Below are 22685 nucleotides of genomic sequence, written 5' to 3'. Positions count from 1 at the left end.
AAGGGATTACATTGACATTTTCTTAGAAAACTGTTTATCTTTGCTCCCTGTGCATATCTTCAATGCAAGAGCCTAAATACCAGCACAACTGGGGCTAAAACTTCCTTCTGCTGCTTTACAGTTTTCAAAAAATACATACTGGAACTTTTTCTAAGAAAGATTTTATGTATTTTTGAGTCAAATTAACAAGTATATATTGGTTTGAGAAGTGTCTACTTGTTAACTTCAAACAAAAAGTGTATATGCTTTAATTTAACTGAAAGTATTTTGCCTAGATGTCTTTAATTTCCATAGAGTAAGATAAATTACAAATAATCCTATTGGATTAAAGTAATTGTAGCCTGAAATAATATATAGCTTTACTATTCCACATTAAAATTTTACTTTCTTTGGATCAAATTCATATCCTTAATATTAAATAGTAAGTGATTTTGTAACTGAACAAAGACCTTTTTAATCAGAACACATTGAAAATCAGTTTTAGGTCAGTTATTGTGTATCACACATGTTTGGTTTGTTATGATTATTTAACAGAGTGAAAAATACATATATAAACATATTTATACAGTAGAAAAAGTTTTGTGGGAAAAGGTAATATTTTCTGACTACTAGGTAAGAAATAGTTGAAGTCTTGACTTTTATGTGGACTCAGCTTTTCCTGATCATGCATCCATATTTCCACACATCCAAACTGTAGAGACAACAACATTATCTGAAGCAGCTGAAGTTCACTCAAACTTAGGTTCAGTATTTGTAACTGTCAGATATCACATACTATGAGGAGGACATTGGGAGGAGCAGTACATGGGAGGGAGAGAGGAGGGAGGGGGAAAAATTGGGCAGTATTGGGTATTGGAAGGGACAGAAGAGAGATAGAGAGAGGATCAGGAAATCAAATAAAAATATGTGGCAGTTGGGGATGAGGAACTAGGAGTAACCACTGCAGGGTCCCAGATGCCTGGGTGGAGATAGAATCTGTAAAGACCACCTATAGTAAATAGAAATGGGCCCCAGTCGAGGGATGGAACCACCCTCCCACCACAAAGTTTTTAACCCAGAAATGTTGCTATTCAAAGGAAGAACAGGGACAAAAGAATAGAGCAGACTGAAGGAAGGGTCATCCAGGGACAGCCTCACCTGTGTATCCACCCTGTCTGCAGACACCAAACCCCAACATTATTACTGTTGCCAAGAGGCACTGACAGGAAACTGGTATGGCTGTTCCCTGGGAGGCTCTGCCAGCACCTGACCAGTGCAGATGAGGATTCTTGCAGTCAACCATCAGTCTGAGCTCAGGAACCTCTGTGGGGACTTGGGGAAGAACTGGAAAGGGCAGAGGTGTTTTTCAGCTCCATAGGAAGAACAATGTCAGGTGGCTGGACGACCCAGAGCTCCCAGAGATTACCAACCGGAGTATACATGAAGGGATCCGTGGGTCCAGATACATGTGTAGCAGAGGATGGCTTTATCTGACATTAACAAGAGGAAAGACTCTTGGTCCTGTGGAGGTTTGGTGACCAGTGTAGGGGGATGCGGTGAGGCAGGAGTGGGTGGGTAGGTGGGGGAGCACCCTCATAGAGGCAGAAGGGAGAAGGGAGTGGGCAGATGGGATAAGGGGGTTGCGGAGGGTTAACTGGGAAGGGGAATATCATTTGAGATGTAAATGAATAGAATGATTAATAAAAAATTTAAAAGAAAAATATGTACAGATTTGAGTAAATATAATCACTAATATGGAAATGGTGTCATAATTATAAAGGCCACAATCCTTTTATTTCATCAAGACAAAAACGTTCACCTATTGCTTTAAAAAAACCTGACATCTATTTCTTGAAGACTCTGTTATGAAAACTCAATCCAGAGTAAATGCACAAAGCACAGGAATCAGGAAAAGTCTAGCAATAAATAACATTGCACAATACAACAAGAATACATACACATTATATGTGGGACATCTGTTCCCCTGTTTTTATTAAACTCTTTCTGAGGTCAAGCTCTACTTGCCTATTGAAGGTGAAATGCCACATAAAATACTTGTAACTTCTCAAGGAGCTTTGGAGCTGAAGAGTATCCAAGTGTACAGGGGTATGATTTTTCCCCAGGACACAGAATTGAATGAATAAGGATAATTTTAGAACCCCAAGTAAATGGATTTCATATTTACATACTCAGAGAGAAAGAGAGAGAGAGAGAAAGAGAGAGAGAATAAAAAACGAGAAAACAAAAACAAAAACAAAAAAATCAAAAATCAAAACCCAAAACAAAAACAAAAACAAACAAACAAGAACTATAACAAAAACAAGCAACCGAAGTCTAAACTGATTGAATGTAATACCAAACTTGAGAATCACAATTCAGATGAAAGATGAAATCATAACTAAATTTAATTATTTCTTTAAATTTCAGGTTTTCAAATTACTACTGAACACATATTTTATAGATGTTACAATTACCTTTTTAATTTTGTTTTACTTTTCTCCCTGCCCTTTTCCTTCCCCTCTTCCTTTCCTTCTTTCTTTTTATTCATCCTCCTTTACTTCTCATCCCTTCTCTTTACCTGCCTTTACTTCTCCCTTTCTTCTTCTTCCCTTCCCATTTCCCATCCATTTCCCCTCCTCATATCTCCTATCTCACACCTTGCCCTCTCTTCCTTTCCTTTTATCTTTATTTTAATTTTTTTTACTTTTTCCCTTTTGTTCTCATCTTTTCTTTTAGTAGACTCAATGTATAGTCTCTATATATTTCAAAGCTGGAGGTAAGATTAAGTTTTTACATTATTTTTAAATATAGAAAGATTATATTTCTAATGTTTTGATATTGACTGAGTTGTATTTCAATGTATTTTAGACTAGACTTATACCCATCTAATGAGGAGTTTGATCTTCCTGGCTCCATATCAAGAATATTGGTCTCACAGCACTATGATTAGATTAGAGCCATTCCTGATTAGAGCACTGTGTGTAGACTACATGGATTCCTAAATACCACCAAATAGTTTATCAAAAAACAAAAACAAAACAAAAACCAAACAAAACAAGAAAACAAGAGGGAGGGAGGGAGGGAGGGAGGGAGGGAGGGAGGGAGGGAGGGAAGGACCTGGGTGGGAAAGGGGAAGGTCAGGGGAAAAGGGGAACAGAATCAGGTAGGAGGGGTAGGAGAGAAATCCAGAGGGTCAGAAGAAGGATTAGAAATATGCAGCCTGGGGGTGGGGTGGAAGGTGGGAGGACCCTCTAGAAAGTACCAGAGACCTGAGAGGTGAAAGCCTCTTAGGACACAAAGGGGGTCACCTTAGCAAAAATGCTCATTATTGGGAAGAGGGAACCCAAAGTGTCCACCTCCAACCGATAGACAGGGCCTCAAGTGGAGGGACAGAGTTACAAATCCACAGTTAAAATTTCTGACCCAGAATGGTTCCTGTCTAAAAGAACTGCAGGGATAAAAATGGAGAAGAATCCTTTGCTTTCTTACAAATCATAATACAAACATAGAGAAATATATTTCCTTTCAAGTTAATTAATAAGTAATGAAGCACCTAGGCCTGATTTTATTGAAAGAATGACGTTCTAATGACAATATTTATTAAATTGTTGTTTTTCCATAATTTAGAACACATTTGTCTATTTGAACTTTTAAAGATAACAACATATTCATTTTTTACCTGTGTAAACTAATCCATAGTATCATACTTGTGCTTTGTCTGAAACATTTACTCCCATAAATTATTACTGTATTATACAAAAGACTTATACGTCATTATACAGAGTGTGACAGCTATTTTTGTGTTGTATTTATGTAGCAGGTTAATAGGTATTTCCTATCGGGGATTCATAAAGATAAAAACTAGGAAGTAAACCACAGAGCCAGTACCATGCATGTCTATTACTGAGCTTGGACACAGGACATGATATCATCATAATGAATTTTGCTCATTCTCATACCGATTTAAAATAGAAGGATATTTACATTTTATAAATTTAACATTTTTTGTAGAATGGAGCAATTTTCTATTTAACTTATTTTTCCTTCACCCATTTATAGTTGTATCCACAAAGAAATAACCTTTTGCCAAGCTACATGACTTTCTCAGTGCACAAAGAAGAATGTAAGATCCTCAGTGTGGCAATGCCAGCTCAGAGCACATTTATTGTCAAACAGGTTGATTTGTGGTGGAATTACACATAGAATTTTACTTTATGCTAAGTGTAACTGTGAGTAAATAAAAGAATAGCTTGTTTGTTAACTGTGACTGTGATCATGTTTGAGAAATATATTGGTTCTGGTAACATCTGTTCAGGAAAAGGTGATCCAAAACCACATTTTCTATTTAATTGGAAATTTTAAATAACTCTGCCTTGTCACTTGCTGTTTTCTTGTGCAAAACATATATTTAGAATTAATAAGTTATGGATGAGTAGAATGAAAATTAAAACAATGTGGTTGGATTAATGAACGATGAATTTTCCAATTTAAAAACAAAACTCATCTATCTACTGGACTGTGGTAGGAATCCAGGTGATAGAACTCTTAAATCTGTCCGAAGCAATCCTGTGGCCCACTCAACACAGCCTGGTCTGCTGCTTCTTATGATTTCAGAAAATTGAACTAACTCTAGCTCTAAAAAGTTCTCCATATTTTAAAGATGAATAAAAGACTTTGATTCATTTATTATAGCAACTTACAGAATCTCATTAAATGTTTCCTTTGTAGCCATTTGCATTAAGCAATGACATACAATGAGATATTACAATGATATTTAAGAGGCCATTTTATTTTCTGCAAATTATGTTCATGAAATTTCTGATATAGTGAATTATCATCTTCATTTGCTGCCAGAAAATAGCAAGTGCTATTTTTCTTTTACTATCTAAACTAGAGATTGTTAATGAAATTTATCTTTTCCTTTGGTGACATTGTTACTTTTATTGTTTTACAGTCCAGTCATTACCTCCTTCTCAGACTCCTCTCCTGTATTTCCTCAACCCATTCTTTCTCCCCTTTGTCTCCCAAGAGGATGTCCCTACCACCCTCCTGTCAGGCCTCCTCATTCCCTAGGGCCTCACATCTCTCAGGCTTAGGAGCATCTTTTCCCACCGAGGTCGGACTAGGCAATCTTCTGCTGTGCGTGCATCAGGGGCCTCCGACCAGTTCATGAATGCTGCTTGGTATTGGCTCATTATCTGACGGATCTCAGGAGTCTGGGTTAAATGAGACTGCAAGTCTTCCTATGGGGTAACCCTCCTCCCATAGGAAGGCTAGCTTCTTCTAGCCTTTCCCAAATTCAACCACAGGGGTCCCCACCATCAGTCCAATGGTTGGGTGTAATTATCTGCATTTTGATCTTATAATTATTACTATTGCCATTACTTGCATCTTTGTTATAATCTTTTATATTTGAAAATTGATGACAGATTTTATTTTATGTATCTGTGTTTACAATTTCCTTTATGTATATTTTTATTTTGCTGGTTTTTAAAATTATTTTTATTATAATTCATTATTTGTTTAATTATAATAGTAAGTTCATGGCAGGCATGTCTAACAAAAGGCTTTGTCAAAATGTCTACAGGATGGACATTACTTTAACTCATTAGAAATTTTAGATATTTTCATGCCTAGTTCACGAGATCCTCAGGAGAACATCAGGGACCACAACTCTAATGTAAACACAGGAGAGTGTTTATTCTGACTTCAGTTGGGTCATAAACTTCCCTGAAGCAACAGATTAGGAGATTGATGCTCAGGTCCAGGGGCTTAGGGTTTATATAGGGAAAGAAAATGCAAGCAGGGGTTTTCAGGCTTTGGCATTACATGATTAGATAAATGGCTAAAGGAATGTTAATGTTTAAACTGATTGGTGCATAGCGCTTGTTCAAACCAAGGAGAGACTACACTTCTAAAAGGGCCATCTTCACTTAGGAATGATTCATGTTTTCTTAACTCATCCTGTTGTTGTGGCCAGTTTTTCCTGTTATTCCAAGCTGGACACACCTGTTATGTCTATTTTTGCCTGCTGGGAAGACTTTGTGCTCTCTTTCCCAGAGCCGAAATTTGAGGGCCACATGTCATTCTAATGACAGAAGCTTAAAATGGGGTTTGGAGGACAAGATGGAGTCTGCCCTGTTGCTTTGGCCTCTTCAATATTGACGTAGAAACATGCCCATATTCTGCTCTAATCTATTTAATCAGAAACTTATTTCAGTAAATTCAATCTGCTAAAGATCATTATATAATTTTACCAAATATGATTTGTGTATCATCTCTTTGTCCATTTCTTATATAATGCAGCATCTTCTCTTGCTAAACTATAATTTCCTTTGTGTTTGCTAAATAACGATACTTTTACTCATATACATATTCTATTTATTGTTAATCAACATACCAAATATCACATGGATTAAATCAGGTATCACATGTAGTGAATTTCAAGTCATTTGTGTGTACTCTGAAGATGGGCTGTAGGTTCTTTGTCATTGTTTGTCTAGATAGTGATTACGTTTATTCCTTTTGTTCAACAAAATACTAATTATTCCAATGGATGTACTGAAATGACTTCATAACCTATGGAATTTTAAAGAATGCTGTATAAGTTGTGCCAGTGTTCTTTTATTTCCATCATAATTGCTTCAAGTGCATGTGCACAGAAGTAGATGCCTCATTTAATAAATATCGGACTGTCACAGGGCTGCATGTTATTGGTCATCACACAAATGCAGTATCAGTCTAATATGCAGATTTCAATAAAGTAGTCTAAAACAAAAATCTATTTACCACTTCATTATTTTCATATCACATTTTATATCATATTTTTATGATTCATATAACTTATTTGATTCATTTAACTGTTTAATTTATCTCTGTAGTGGATTGCATAATATTGTCCTAAGAAATTTTTATTCAAAACACAGTACAGCATGAAGTGAGACTTTCATGAAGTAAATGTTTTTGCCATGATGAATTCATTGGGATTTCTTTTGTTGTTGTTGTTAAATGACATAAATATTTGTCTTAACCTTCAACTTTAAGGATTTTAAAAGGTTTTACTTTTTCAAGAAAGAAACAAACAAAAAAAAAAAACAACTGAAAAGCAATGAAGCCTGATCATTAACCTGAGTCAGTGACAAGACATCTGCTCTAAGTTCAGAATTTACCCAAGGAAAGGGTGTCAATAAGTAGTGATGAGTCCCACGGAGTGGGTGCAGTGCAGCAAATAGAACAATCACCCAAAATGACACATTTCAAACTTAAAGGAATAAGAGATCCATGTCAACTGGCAAATAACAACTTGTAGAAAATGGACTTTTAAACTCTTTAAAGTACCTTTGTCCACAGACAATCCTCACTGAAACACAACAGTAGCGATTCAGTGGTGGTACGAGAGGAAATGGACTTAGAGGAGCCCAGTCAGAGACATCATGGCAAATACTAAAGAAGCTTTTCAATGACTTGTACCCTTGTATTAATAGAATTGAACAAAGGTGCTAGTTGATAAAATAAAAGACATAACATAAAATAAAACATATTAATTAGATAAGTACAAATGCTTAAAGAAAATTGCCTTATTGTAAATGAACAAGTGATGTCATTCATGATGCTCCACATTTTAATAATAGTTCAAATTTTAAATATTTATTAAACAAAGCATGAATAGTATAAATTATACAATAGATTATGTAACAGCCAAAACTCCAAGTGTCAAGTATTGTAAGTGTTAGAGTAGAAAAGGAGAATGAAAGATACAGGATGTCAGTCCTGTGCCTATTCTTAGATTCAGTGGATATTTAAATGGATTCCAGTGTAGTGTACGAAGCCACGATTAATATACAAGGGTACAGTCACAGCAGGCAATAATACATCAACTCTATATAAGCCCTGAAAGCCATGGGTAGCAAGTAAACAGTAAACAGCCATTACTCTATGGCCTCTGCTTCAGTTTCAGATGTCAGGTGCCTGACATGGGTTTCTGCCATGACATTCTTCAGTAAAAGACTGTGATCTGAGTTATTTAAGCCAAAATAAATAAACCCTTTCCTCCCTAATTTCCTTTGGTCAAAATACTTAATACCACATTAGTAGAAATAAGATTTGGCTTTCAACAATGGATTTTTGCAGTAAACTAATAGTTTTAAAACCTTTTGGCAATAGTATACATGTTTGTGGAATTAGGAGAAATTTTGTGTCTTACTGAATTTCACAAAGCATTTATGTTTTCCTTAATTATTTATAAAAGCTAATGAATATAATGCTTTTATTTACCTACCGATCAGTTCTGCAAAAACTACATGTTAAGGGTACAGATTTTTTTCCTTTCAATCTTTCAGCCAAAAGACAGGAAACTCAGATTTGTCTTAGATACAAATGACAACTTTCTCTTCTAATTGCAGACTAATGTACCCTAGTCAAGTGTCAGAAACTGTGGTGAATTGTAAAATCATCAGCCAGAGAGATCTGAATTTCATTTAGCATTCCTTTCTTGGAAATAGAAATTATCTCATGACAAATTTTGACCTTAAAAGAGAAAATAAAACCTCATTTTAAATGCATTACCTTCTATGTTTAAATGAAGTGAATTGTTACAATTTCTTGTGAGTAAAATAAAGAGGTCCGATATAAAATTTAAAGTGCTGATTTCTAGATGCATGTCTCAGTTCTTAAGTTGACTTGGTGTTCTTGTAGAGGACCTAGGTCCCACTGCCATCTCCCAGATAATTCATGGCTGCCAATAATTGCAATTCCAGGTGATGTGGAGCTTTCTTCAGTTTCTGTGAGAAACAGTCACACACTAAGCATGCAAATGTTGCATATATATATGCAAATGTTCATAAACATGAAAAATAAACACAATGTAAAAGATCCAAAAGCTACTGTTCTTTTTTTTTCAAGTGTTGCAAGTTTTTAGAATTTCAGTAAATTCCAACCATTGAGCCATCTTCTTGATTCTGAATCTCGACACCACTCTTAAATATAAGTACTTAGCAAAAGCATGAATGCTATGTAAGTGAAGTTAACTGAATCTGGATTCCAAACTTTCATTCAGAATAAATTTAAAAAGCTGGTTTTATAGAGAGAGCTGAATGATACACAATTTTAAATTTTGAAACTAAACGAAACATTGAAGATGAAGGAAATAGTATAAGCTTTCAGTGACCTAAGTTTATACCTAACATACAAATAGGATTTATAAGAGGCTCTACTTGGACTGAAGCTCAGTAATGTTTTGAAATGTTTGATCTCTCTTGACTAAAAAAAAAGGGATTGTGTGAACCCATGTATTTAAGTGTGGAGAACAGTTAATTAGGATTTTTATGCAATTGAAATTACCCTTGATGAATCCAAGTATTTTGATTATTGATTATTAACCATATAAGTTGAAAAACAATAGATGACTACATAGATGACTATTGTAGAAGACTAAGATAGTCTTTCTCAGAAAAGATAACTGTTTTATTGTCAGCTATAAAACCATTCATTTATTTCTTAGATATTTACTTAGGGTAAAAAATACAGATTATGTATATCTTCAAATATTTGCATGTATGTATATATATATATATATATGCATATCTATGTATCTCTATATGGTCCTGACTGACTTTCTGTGTTGATTTTTATGCCTGTTATTGGAAAACAATCCTCACTATGCTCAATGGATTAATTTTTTTCTGACAGTTCACACAAATAGTGATAAACTTATCTGATGTTTGTTGCATTCTTTATATCATTTGGAAATAGTTACTGTGACACTTTCACAATAAATTGCATTCTATTCTCTTAAATGAGGATTTGAGTGCTTTGGTGTTTAGGGTCTTTTCTGTTATCTTATACAATATTAAGTCCAAAGTGATCCACTGTAGGGACAGTGTGTTATAAATCCTGTTGCTATTATGAATCCAAGGATTTGTCTCCATGGACACTGAGCTGATATAACACTCAGGGCTTCATAGTCTAACATTGACACAGAGACTGGAGAATGCAGACAGTAACTGTACTTAAAATAAATCACTATAAATAAGCAAGTTTGTATAAAGAAATAACATCTCATTTTTATCTTTGTGGTAGCACTGTAAAAGAATTATTAAAACATGCATTGTTTCACAATGCAAAAGCAATACTATGATTCTAAGAGTATGTTTATATGTTAATAAATTTGATACTGTACTTTCCAAACAAATGATAATAAATTAGTATGACTATCATAGGATGAATAATATCAGATATCACATTCTAGAATAAAATAAGATATCCTATTAATTTTCAGTATTTAACATAAAGGAACAGAATTTCAATTTGCAATAAATAAATATTCAAAAACTGAAACCTTAAAATAGGGATAGTAGGGACAATTTATTCCAACGACCTATAATTAACATAAAATGAGCTTTCTAAAGTTGGCTACTATGAAAATTTTCAATGATTTGTGTGTGTGTGTATGTGTGTGTGGGGTGTATGTGTGTGTATGTGTGTATGTGTGTGTTTGTATGTATATGTACATGTGTGTATATGTGTATGTGTGTATGTGTGTATATGTGTGTATGTGTGTATATGTGTGTATGTGTGTATGTGTGTATATGTGTGTATGTGTGTATGTGTGTATATGTGTATATGTGTGTAAATGTGTGTATATGTGTGTTTGTGTGTGTATGTGTGTATGTGTGTGTATGTGTGTGCACATGTGTGTGTATGTGTGTGTACATGTATGTGTATGTGTGTATGTGTGTATGTGTGTATGTGTGTGTATATGTGTGTACGTGTGTATGTGCGTGTATGTGTGTATGTATGTGTGTGTATGTCTGTATGTGTGTATGTGTGTATGTGAGTGTATGTCTGTATGTGTGTATGTGTGTTTGTGTGTGTATGTCTGTATGTGTGTATGTGTGTTTGTATGTGTGTGTATTTTTGTGTGTGTGTGTGTGTGTGTGTGTGTAAGAAAAATATGCTTCTTCTACTTAGGAACCACACTCTTCTACCATCCCATTCATCTGTTGGTCTAAAATATTCCTGTGGTCTTGCTTTAATGTGGCATATGGTTTGAATCCATCAGTGGTAGATTGACATTTGCTTTTGATTTCCCCTGAATTTCAATAAAGTAACAAATAACTTACTAATTATGTGAAATAATTATTGCCTCGTTGCTAATTAATCATGCATGTGCTACTATAGCAATCATGCTTAACTTCTAATAAAATATATTAATGTTTATAAAGAACTTTATGTGATGTTCAGCATTTAATAAATAGGCAAAAACATTTAATTATGTGCAACATAACAATCACAAGGAAATTTTTGGAAAAAATTCTCTTTAATTTTTTTATACAACTCTCTTAACTACATATTTACAAATACCTGTAACTGTGACTACTCTAATACTTCTCCAACAGCTTCACTTCTGACCTAGCCTTGTTCCTTCTGAGTGATTAAACAACAAAGGAACCTTGAACCCTGTAATAACTGTAGGTATCCAATAAATGTTTTTCTTAGAATCTTTCAATTATTCCATCCTACCTGTGCTGAGTAAGTCTTCTGTTCCTCACCAGAAACTACCTGTGCTGTGTCAAAAGCAAATGCCCCCAAAACAACAAAATATTTCCTAACAAGACAAGAGGGAAAAAGAAGTTTTGAAGTTTCTTTACTTTTTAATGTGAACAAGTATTGATATTTATGTCTAAGATCCAAGCAAACTTTGAAACAGAAGTAATCATATGTGACAAAGTAAAGCAAAAATCTGTTGTCTTCCTATTTTCAGCTTGAGTAACTGTAGAACATATTGGAAATTTTCATGTTGTAGTAGTGGTGGACACATTTAGAGATTGGTTTCTAGTTAAATTACCAAAAATCATCTGTTGCTGGGTTTAAAAACTGAATTATGAAGCCCAACAAGCTTATGGCATAAGCGTACTCCTTAAACAGCAGTAAAATATTTGGTAATATTTAGCAAGGAAATACATTTACTTACTAGATGATTGTTGAGGCTGACACTGACATTAACATCAAAATGTCTTCATCTTTGCGTCATGACTTTAATAATGATGTTAATGCCAGTACAAGTTACAAAAATTCTAGTAAATTGGTGATTTTAAAATTATAAATAGATAATTTATATAGGGATATATATGTAGATATATATAACTATCTTAATTTTTGAATAATGCTCTATCATTTGTTCTATTTAATGTGTGATAAATTTGGCAAAATGATATAGTTGATGTGCGATGTCAAATAACGTATGGCAATATGATACCTTCTGATATTAAATAATGTATATTATTAAATTCTATTTACTTTTTTATTTAAGATTAAGAATTAATTTTAGTGACTACATTTTGGGTCTGAAAATAATTTATGGATATTTTCATCTTTAATTTCCTTTGTAGCATTCATAAATAAGAAACAGTTGGAACACCATTATCTATGCACATTTCCAAGAGGCAATAACTATCTTGCCAATGTCTTTTTTAGTGCACAGGATTAGACATTGCCTTAATTAGCATCTCCTTCCTTCAACGTGTTACATATCATACATTATTTTCCTTATATCATCAGTTATGTAGGTTCAACAAAAATTCAAAGAATGACCTAAAAGAGACAGAGTAAAAGTAAATTAAACAATGAAATGACAATAACAACTACAAAGCTGCATTTAACAAGAACCATCCAACTGTAAAATCTTTAGCTATAGCAACAGTACATAAGAAAACAATGAGTTAAATTGAACTTAAGTAAAAGGCCAGAGGTGTTTAAAAAATCATCTTCTTATAGTCTAAGTCTGTAATCTTTTTATTTCAATGTAGACAATTTTGTATAATTTGATTTTCATCATATATAAAATGCATATATTACAATTAGATAGTTGAAGGAAACAGCAGAGGATTGAAAAAACTAAAATAGAAAGTTTTAATTTTCATGTTTTTTGAGAAAAAAATAGGACTCAGTGATTGTTATTTTAAAACTCAGATAGACAGAAGGGTTCTGGCAATTCTACACTTCAAAGTCTGATATATTTCTAGTATCCAGTGATGCAGAGGGATGTCATAGGTTAGAAGACATATTAAAAAAGTTAAGTTCTGGTTACACAAACCCAGGAAGATAAATATGGAATGGATTCCCTTACATAGGGACATTAACCTTCAAGTAAGTAATAATTAAGCTCTAATTCCCGAAGAGGTTAAGTAAATAAGAAGGGTATAGGAGTGAAGCTGGGATCTCTCTGAGAGTAAGAAATAAAATAGATTTTTATGGGCTGACTGAGGACAGGTGGGTTTTGAGACAGAATGCAGAAAGAGAAGCCTAGATATGGGGGTGGAACACACTTGAGGTGAGATGTGAAAACATAGCAGTGGAAATTTCATGGAATTTGTTAACGTGATCATAATGAGGACACCTGGTACAGAGTCACAACTGGCCATTTCTTATAGCCAGGTGACACTTGTAGTAGAGGGACTAGGTTAAATTCAGTTAAGTTGTTGATCAAGAGGGTCCCATGGAAATCTCCAACCCAGGCCTAAATGATAAAACAAAATTTCCTCTCTGAAAACTAACAGAAGAATAAAATAACCAGTTCCAACTCTGTTTTCATGAGTTGTGTACATGTTGTTCTTGGCAATGAGTCCCTGCTGACTGTGTTCAGAGAGCAAACTTTTGTCTCTGAAGTTTATCCTGTACCACATATGCTACGTTAGCTTACATATGAGCTTTTGGATGATTCTCCTATATCTGCCTCCTATCCCTCCATAGGAGTGCTGCAATTACAAATGAGTGGCACTTCATCTTGGTTTTTATGAATTTTGAACATCAAAATGAAATTTAAGGCACAGATGGCAAATAATTTAACCTCTAAGAAATCTTCTTTCTCTGTGCATGTTTTTATGGTACAGAATTTTAAAGGATGTGAAAAGAAAAAAAATATATTAGAATTAAAACCATATTATCATTTACTAAAAGCAAACCTCAAATTTTATACTTTATTTTATCCATACATGTCTTAGAGAACTCCACCAAATACCCAGAGAGAGTAAGAACATTCTATGAGGCAGAATAAATTTTGAGTTGAAAGTTTTTTTTTTTAGATTCAATTGATAAGATATAATTGCCCACCTAAACATACAAAGCCCAATACCATCCAACCCTTAAGAACATTGATTACCAAGAGACCTGCCTGGTGAACTCAGGAAACACAGAGGCAAAATTCCTCTAGGACTGGGCAATTCCCCTGTTTACTGGGAGTCCCAAACCCACGGATCCTGGCCCACAGCAGCTCTCTGCTCCCAAACTCCTTGGGAGAGAGACCTCACTGCCTGGTCAGGTGGGCACTCCTGAGGCTGCAGAGCTGAAGAGAACACCAACACTGCCCACCCCTGCCCACATCCCTGGCCCAAGAGGAAACTGTATACAGCCTCAGGGTTCCCGTGGGGGAGGGCCCAGGAGCTGCAGGACCCCTGCACCTGAGACACCGCTGGAACCAGAAGGGACAGACCGGATAAACAGTTCTCTGCACCCAAATCCCATGAGAGGGAGAGCTAAACCTACAGAGAGGCAGACACACCTGGGAAACCAGAAGAAACTGCACTCTGCACACATCTCTGACGCCAGAGGAAAACACCAAACGCCATCTAGAACCCTGGTGCACAGAGGCTCCAGGAAAGGGTGGCATAGATCTTCCTGGTTGCTGCCGCCGCGGAGATCTTGTAGGCAGCACTCCACAAGCAAACTTGAGCCTCGGGACCACACGTAAGACCAACTTTTCTGCTGCAAGTGGCCTGCCTGGTGAACACCAGACACAGGCCCACAGGAACAGCTGAAGGCCTGTAGATAGGAAAAACAACACGCCCAAAAGCAGAACACTCTGTCCCCATAACTGGCTGAAAGAAAACAGGAAAACAGGTCTACAGCACTCCTGACACACAGGCTTATAGACCAGTCTAGCCACTGTCAGAAAGAGCAGAACAAAGTAACACTAGAGATAATCTGATTGTGAGAGGCAAGCACAGGAACCCAAGCAACAGAAACCAAGACTACATGGAATCATTGGAGCCCAATTCTCCCACCAAAGCAAACACGGAATATCCAAACACACCAGAAAAGCAAGATCTAGTTTCAAAATCATATTTGATCAGGATGCTGGAGGATTTCAAGAAAGACGTGAAGAACTCCCTTAGAGAACAAGTAGAAGCCTAGCGAGAGGAATCGCAAAAATCCCTGAAAGAATTCCAGGAAATCATAAATGAACAAGTAGAAGCCCATAGAGAGGAGTCACAAAAATCCCTGAAAGAATTCCAGGAAAACACAATCAAACAGTTGAAGGAATTAAAAATGGAAATAGAAGCAATCAAGAAAGAACACATGGAAACAACCCTGGATATAGAAAACCAAAAGAAGAGACAAGGAGCTGTAGATACGAGCTTCACCAACAGAATACAAGTGGTGGAAGAGAGAATCTCAGGAGCATAAGATTCCATAGAAATCATTGACTCAACTGTCAAAGATAATGTAAAGCACAAAAAGATACTGGTCCAAAATATACAGGAAATCCAGGACTCAATGAGAAGATCAAACCTAAGGATAATAGGTATAGAAGAGAGTGAAGACTCCCAGCTCAAAGGACCAGTAAATATCTTCAACAAAATCATAGAAGAAAACTTCCTTAACCTAAAAAAAGAGATACCCATAGGCATACAAGAAGCCTACAGAACTCCAAATAGATTGGACCAGAAAAGAAACACCTCTGGTCACATAATAGTCAAAACACAAAACGCACAAAATAAAGAATATTAAAAGCAGTAAGGGAAAAAAGGTCAAGTAACATATAAAGGCAGACCTATCGGAATTGCACCAGACTTTTGCCTGAATCTATGAAAGCTAGAAGATCCTGGACAGATGTCATACAGACCCTAAGAGAACACAAATGCCAGCCCAGGTTACTGTATCCTGCAAAACTCTCAATAAACATAGATGAAGAAACCAAGATATTCCATGACAAAACCAAATTTACACAATATCTTTCTACAAATCCAGCACTACAAAGGATAATAAATGGTAAAGCCCAACATAAGGAGGCAAGCTATACCCTAGAAGAAGCAAGAAACTAATCGTCTTGGCAACAAAACAAAGAGAAGAAAAGCACACAAACATAACCTCACATCCCAATATGAATATAACAGGAAGCAATAATAGCTATTCCTTAATATCTCTCAACATCAATGGCCTCAACTCCCCATTAAAAAGAAATAGATTAACAAACTGGATACACAACGAGGACCCTGCATTCTGCTGCCTACAGGAAACACACCTCAGAGACAAAGACAGACACTACCTCAGAGTGAAAGGCTGGAAAACAACTTTCCAAGCAAATGGTCAGAAGAAGCAAGCTGGAGTAGCCATTCGAATATCAATTAAAATCAATTTTCAACTAAAATTCATTAAAAAAGATAAGGAAGGACACTTCATCTTCATCAAAGGAAAAATCAACCAAGAAGAACTCTCAATCCTAAATAACTATGCCCCAAATAAAAGGGCACCTACATACGTAAAAGAAACCTTTCTAAAGCTCAAAACACACATTGCACCTCACACAATAATAGTAGGAGACTTCAACACGCCACTCTCATCAATGGACAGATCATGGAAACAGAAATAAAACAGAGACATAGGCAGACTAAGAGAAGTCATGAGCCAAATGGACTTAACAGATAGTTATAGAACATACTACCCTAAAGCAAAAGGATATACCTTCTTCTCAGTTCCTCATGGTACTTTCTCCAAAATTGACCATATAATTGGTCAAAAAACGGGCCTCAACAGGTAGAGAAAGATAGAAATAATCCCATGCGTGCTATCAGACAACCACGGCCTAAAAATGGTCTTCAATAACAATAAGGGAAGAATGCCCACATATACGTGGAAATTGAACAATGCTCTACTCAATGATAACCTGGTCAAGGTAGAAATAAAAAAGAATTAATGACTTTTTAGAATTTAATGAAAATGAAGGTACAACATACCCAAACTTATGGGACACAATGAAAGCTGTGCTAAGAGGAAAACTCATAGCTCTGAGTGCCTGCAGAAAGAAACAGGAAAGAGCATATGTCAGCAGCTTGACAGCACACCTAAGAGCTCTAGAACAAAAAGAAGCAAATACACCCAGGAGGAGTAGAAGGCAGGAAATAAACAAACTCAGAGCTGAAATCAACCAAGTAGAAACAAAAAGGACCATAGAAATAATCAACAGAACCAAAAGTTGGTTCTTTGAGAAAATCAACAAGATAGATAAACCCTTACCCAGACTAACGAGAGGACACAGAGAGTGTGTCCAAATTAACAAAATCAGAAATGAAAAGGGAGACATAATTACAGATTCAGAGGAAATTCAAAAAATCATCAGATCTTCCTATAAAAACCTATATTCAACAAAACATGAAAATCTGCTTGAAATGGACAATTTCCTAGAAAGATACCAGGTACCAAAGTTCAATCAGGAACAGATAAACCAGTTAAACAACCCCATAACTCCTAAGGAAATAGAAGCAGTCATTAAAGGTCTCCCAACCAAAAAGAGCCCAGGTCCAAACGGGTTTAGGGCAGAATTCTATCAGACCTTCATAGAAGACCTCATAACAAAATTATCCAAACTATTCCACAAAATTGAAACAGATGGAGCACTACCGAATTCCTTCTAGGAAGCCACAATTACTCTCATACCTAAACCACACAAAGACCCAACAAAGAAAGAGAAATTCAGACCAATTTCCCTTATGAATACTGACACAAAAATACTCAATAAAATTCTGGCAAACCAAATCCAAGGGCACATCAAAACAATCATCCACCATGATCAAGTAGGCTTCATCCCAGGCATGCAGGCATGGTTTAATATTCGGATAACCATCAATGTGATCCATTATATTAACAAACTTAAAGAACAGAACCACATGATCACTTCATTAGATGCTGAGAAAGCATTTGACAAAATTCAACACTCCTTCATGGTAAAAGACCTGGAAAGAATAGGAATTCAAGGCCCATACCTAAACATAGTAAAAGCCATATACAGCAAACTAGTTGCTAACATTAAACTAAATGGAGAGAAACTTGAAGCAATCCCACTAAAATCAGGGACTAGACAAGGTTGCCCACTCTCTCCCTACTTATTCAATATAGTTCTTGAACTTCTAGCCAGAGCAATCAGAAAACAAAAGGAGGTCAAGGGGATACAGATCGGAAAAGAAGAAGTCAAAATATCACTATTTGCAGATGATATGCTAGTATATTTAATTGATCCCAAAAGTTCCACCAGAGAACTACTAAAGCTGTTAAACAACTTCAGCAAAGTGGCTGGGTATAAAGTTAACTCATAAATCAGTAGCCTTCTTCTACACAAAAGAGAAACAAGCCGAGAAAGAAATTGGGGAAAAGACACCCTTCATAATAGACCCAAATAATATAAAGTACCTCGGTGTGACTTTAACCAAGCAAGTAAAAGATTTGTACAATAAGAACTTCAAGACTCTGAAGAAAGAAATTGAAGAAGACCTAAGAAGATGGAAAGATCACCCATGCTCATGGATTGGCAGGATTAATATAGTTAAAATGGCCATTTTACCAAAAGCGATCTACAGATTCAATGCAATCCCCATCAGAATTCCAATCCAATTCTTCAAAGAGTTAGACAGAACAATTTGCAAATTCATCTGGAATAACAAAAAACCCAGGATAGCTAAAACTATCCTCAACAATAAAAGGACTTCAGGGGGAATCACTATCCCTGAACTCAGGCAGTATTACAGAGCAATAGTGATAAAAACTGCATGGTATTAGTAGAGAGACAGACAGAGAGACCAATGGAACAGAATTGAAGACCCAGAAATGAACCCACACACCTATGGGCACTTGATTTTTGACAAAGGAGCCAAAACCATCAAATGGAAAAAAGATAGCATTTTCAGCAAATGGTGCTGGTTCAACTGGAGGGCAACATGTAGAAGAATGCAGATCGATCCATGCTTACCACCCTGTACAAAGCTTCAGTCCAAGTGAATCAGGGACCTCCAAATCAAAACAGATACACTCAAACTAATAGAAGAAAAACTAGGGAAGCATCTGGAACACATGGGCACTGGAAAAAATTTCCTGAACAAAACACCAATGGCTTATGCTCTAAGATCAAGAATCGACAAATGGGAATCTCATAAAACTGCAAAGCTTCTGTAAGGCAAAGGACACTGTGGTTAGGACAAAACGGCAATCAACAGATTGGGAAAAGATCTTTACCAATCCTACAACAGATAGAGGCCTTATATCCAAAATATACAAAGAACTCAAGATGTTAGACCGTAGGGAAACAAATAACCCTATTAAAAAATGGGGTTCAGAGCTAAACAAAGAATTCACAGCTGAGGAATGACGAATGGCTGAGAAACACCTAAAGAAATGTTCAACGTCTTTAGTCATAAGGGAAATGCAAATCAAAACAAACCTGAGATTTCACCTCACACCAGTGAGAATGGCTAAGATCAAAAACTCAGGTGACAGCAGATGCTGGCGAGGATGTGGAGAAAGAGGAATACTCCTCCATTGTTGGTGGGATTGCAGACTGGTACAACCATTCTGGAAATCAGTCTGGAGGTTCCTCAGAAAATTGGACATTGAACTGCCTGAGGATCCAGCTATACCTCTCTTGGGCATATACCCAAAAGATGCCCCAACATATAAAAATAGACACGTGCTCCACTATGTTCATCGCAGCCTTTTCATAATAGCCAGAAGCTGGAAAGAACCCAGATGCCCTTCAACAGAGGAATGGATACAGAAAATCTGGTACATCTACACAATGGAATATTACTCAGCTATCCAAAACAATGACTTTATGAAATTCATAGGCAAATGGTCAGAACTGGAAAATATCATCCTGAGTGAGCTAACCCAATCACAGAAAGACACACATGGTATGTACTCATTGATAAGTGGCTATTAGCCCAAATGCTTGAATTACCCTAGATGCCTAGAACAAATGAAACTCAAGACGGATGATCAAAATGTGAATGCTTCACTCCTTCTTTAAAAGTGGAACAAGAATACCCTTGGCAGGGAAGAGAGAGGCAAAGATTAAAACAGACACAGAAGGAACACCCATTCAGAGCCTGCCCCACATGTGGCCCATGCATATACAGCCATCCAATTAGACAAGATGGATGAAGCAAAGAAGTACAGGCCGACAGGAGCTGGATGTAGATCTCTCCCGAAAGACACAGCCAGAATACAGCAAACACAGAGGCGTATGCCAACAGCAAACCACTGAATTGAGAATAGGACCCCCATTGAAGGAATCAGAGAAAGAACTGGAGAGCTTGAAGGGGCTCGGGACCCCATATGTAGAACAATGCCAAGCAACCAGAGCTTCCAGGGACTAAGCCACTACCTAAAGACTATACATGGACTGACCCTGGACTCTGACCTCATAGGTAGCAATGAATATCCTAGTAAGAGCACCAGTGGAAGGGGAAGCCCTGGGTCCTGCTAAGACTGAACCCCCAGTGAACTAGATTGTTGGGGGGAGGGTGGCAAGGGGGAGGGTGGGGAGGGGAACACCCATAAAAAAGGGGAGGGGGAGGGGGATGTTTGCCCGGAAACTGGAATGGGGAATAACACTCGAATTGCATATAAGAAATATTCAAGTTAATAAAAAAATAAATAAATAAATAAAAAAGAGCATTGATTACCTGTAAATTACGTCAGCCTCCATTGTCCTGCCACAGCTTCTCAGCCTCTCCTCCTCCTCTTTTCCTCTCTATTCTTTCCAGTCTTCTCTTCCCTCAAACTTTTCACTTGCCCATCCTTTCTTTTCATCCAATGACAGACCACCTTCTATCTTGTACCTGCCTCACTTGTGATATCATCCCACATTTCACCCTTTTTGTCTAATTAAAAAAACCTTTTCTCTCAAATATAAGCTGAGCACAACTATTGTTATTTTATAATTAAAAGTATAAAATATATCCAACCCCCAGTCCAACACTATATCCATTAAAGAGAACATTTAGTTATCCATTCCAGATAAGAAAGGCTTAAAATCTATATTATATCTTGGCTAGCTTGTATACTATCTGATAACTATCCAATAAAATATGTATATTCAGAGTTAAACAGCCTGATGGTCTATGAGACTATAATCAGTCTTCAATCCCATCAGAAATCTGAGAATGACCAAATAGGAATGACACATAGGAAGCCTAACAGGGCTTTCAGAACTGAGAGGTTGTAGAGACAAATCTCCAATAGCACAGTACCCTGTTAGCAACACTGTGAGTGCAAGTCTTCAGCCTTCTGGCCCAAAGTCAACTGACAGATTCTTGAAATGCAGATTTTGAAGGGCTGATCACCCTGTCTTGGCAGAGTTTATTAGTCAACAATTCTGCATAATTTGTCCTTTTTTGGACAGTATTAGTCTGCAGATGAAATGGGCAGTTTTGTCTAGGGGCAGCCTATCCAGAAAGTATTGCCTCATCTGGAGGTAGAGGTGTTCAAATCCTTTGTTAATTCCGCCAAAGGGGAACTGTTAGGAGCAGACATGTCTCAAGAAAAGATAAATAACTTTAAATCTTAAATTTTGTGAATTTCTGACATTTTTGAAAACTATCTACCTATATAAGACAGTCTGTACTGTTGTCTTTATATCTTAATAATATCTTGAAAGTACTCTCACAATATGTTGGCTATTTGGCCCTCACATGTGTAATCAACTCAGAAGTTTGTAATGACATCAATAGAAGGACTGGCTCTAAACCTTGTACTTTTTTTTTTATTAACTTGAGTATTTCTTATATACATTTCGAGTGTTATTCCCTTTCCCGGTTTCCGGGCAAACGTCCCCCTCCCCCCTCCCTTTCCTTATGGGTGTTCCCCTCCCAACCCTCCCCGCATTGCCGCCCTCCCCCCATAGTCTAGTTCACTGGGGGTTCAGACTTAGCAGGACCCAGGGCTTCCCCTTCCACTGGTGCTCTTACTAGGATATTCATTGCTACCTATGGGGTCAGAGTCCAGGGTCAGTCCATGTATAGTCTTTAGGTAGTGGCTTAGTCCCTGGAAGCTCTGGTTGCTTGACATTGTTGTACTTTTGGGGTCTCGAGCCCCTTCAAGCTCTTCCAGTTCTTTCTCTGATTCCTTCAACGGGGGCCTATTCTCAGTTCAGTGGTTTGCTGCTGGCATTCACCTCTGTATTAGCTGTATTCTGGCTGTGTCTCTCAGGAGCAATCTACATCCGGTTCCTGTAGGCCTGCACTTCTTTGCTTTGTCCATCTTCTCTAATTGGGTGGCTGTATATGTATGGGTCATATGTGGGGCAGGCTCTGAATGGGTGTTTCTTCAGTCTCTGTTTTAATCTTTGCCTCTCCCTTCCCTGCCAAGGGTATTCTTTTTCCTCATTTAAAGAAGGAGTGAAGCATTCACATTTTGATAATCCGTCTTGAGTTTCATTTGTTCTAGGGATCTAGGGTAATTCAAGCATTTGGGCTAATAGCCACTTATCAATGAGTGCATACCATGTATGTCTTTCTGTGAATGGGTTAGCTCACTCAGGATGATATTTTCCAGTTCCAACCATTTGCCTACGAATTTCATAAACTCGTTGTTTTTGATAGCTGAGTAATATTCCATTGTGTAGATATACCACATTTTCTGAATCCATTCCTCTGTTGAAG

This window comes from Rattus norvegicus, chromosome 15 (genome assembly GCF_036323735.1).
Source record: "Rattus norvegicus strain BN/NHsdMcwi chromosome 15, GRCr8, whole genome shotgun sequence".
NCBI classification, from domain to species: domain Eukaryota; kingdom Metazoa; phylum Chordata; class Mammalia; order Rodentia; family Muridae; genus Rattus; species Rattus norvegicus.
The sequence above is the reverse complement of the archived record's forward strand: the minus strand, read 5'-3'. Positions refer to the sequence as shown.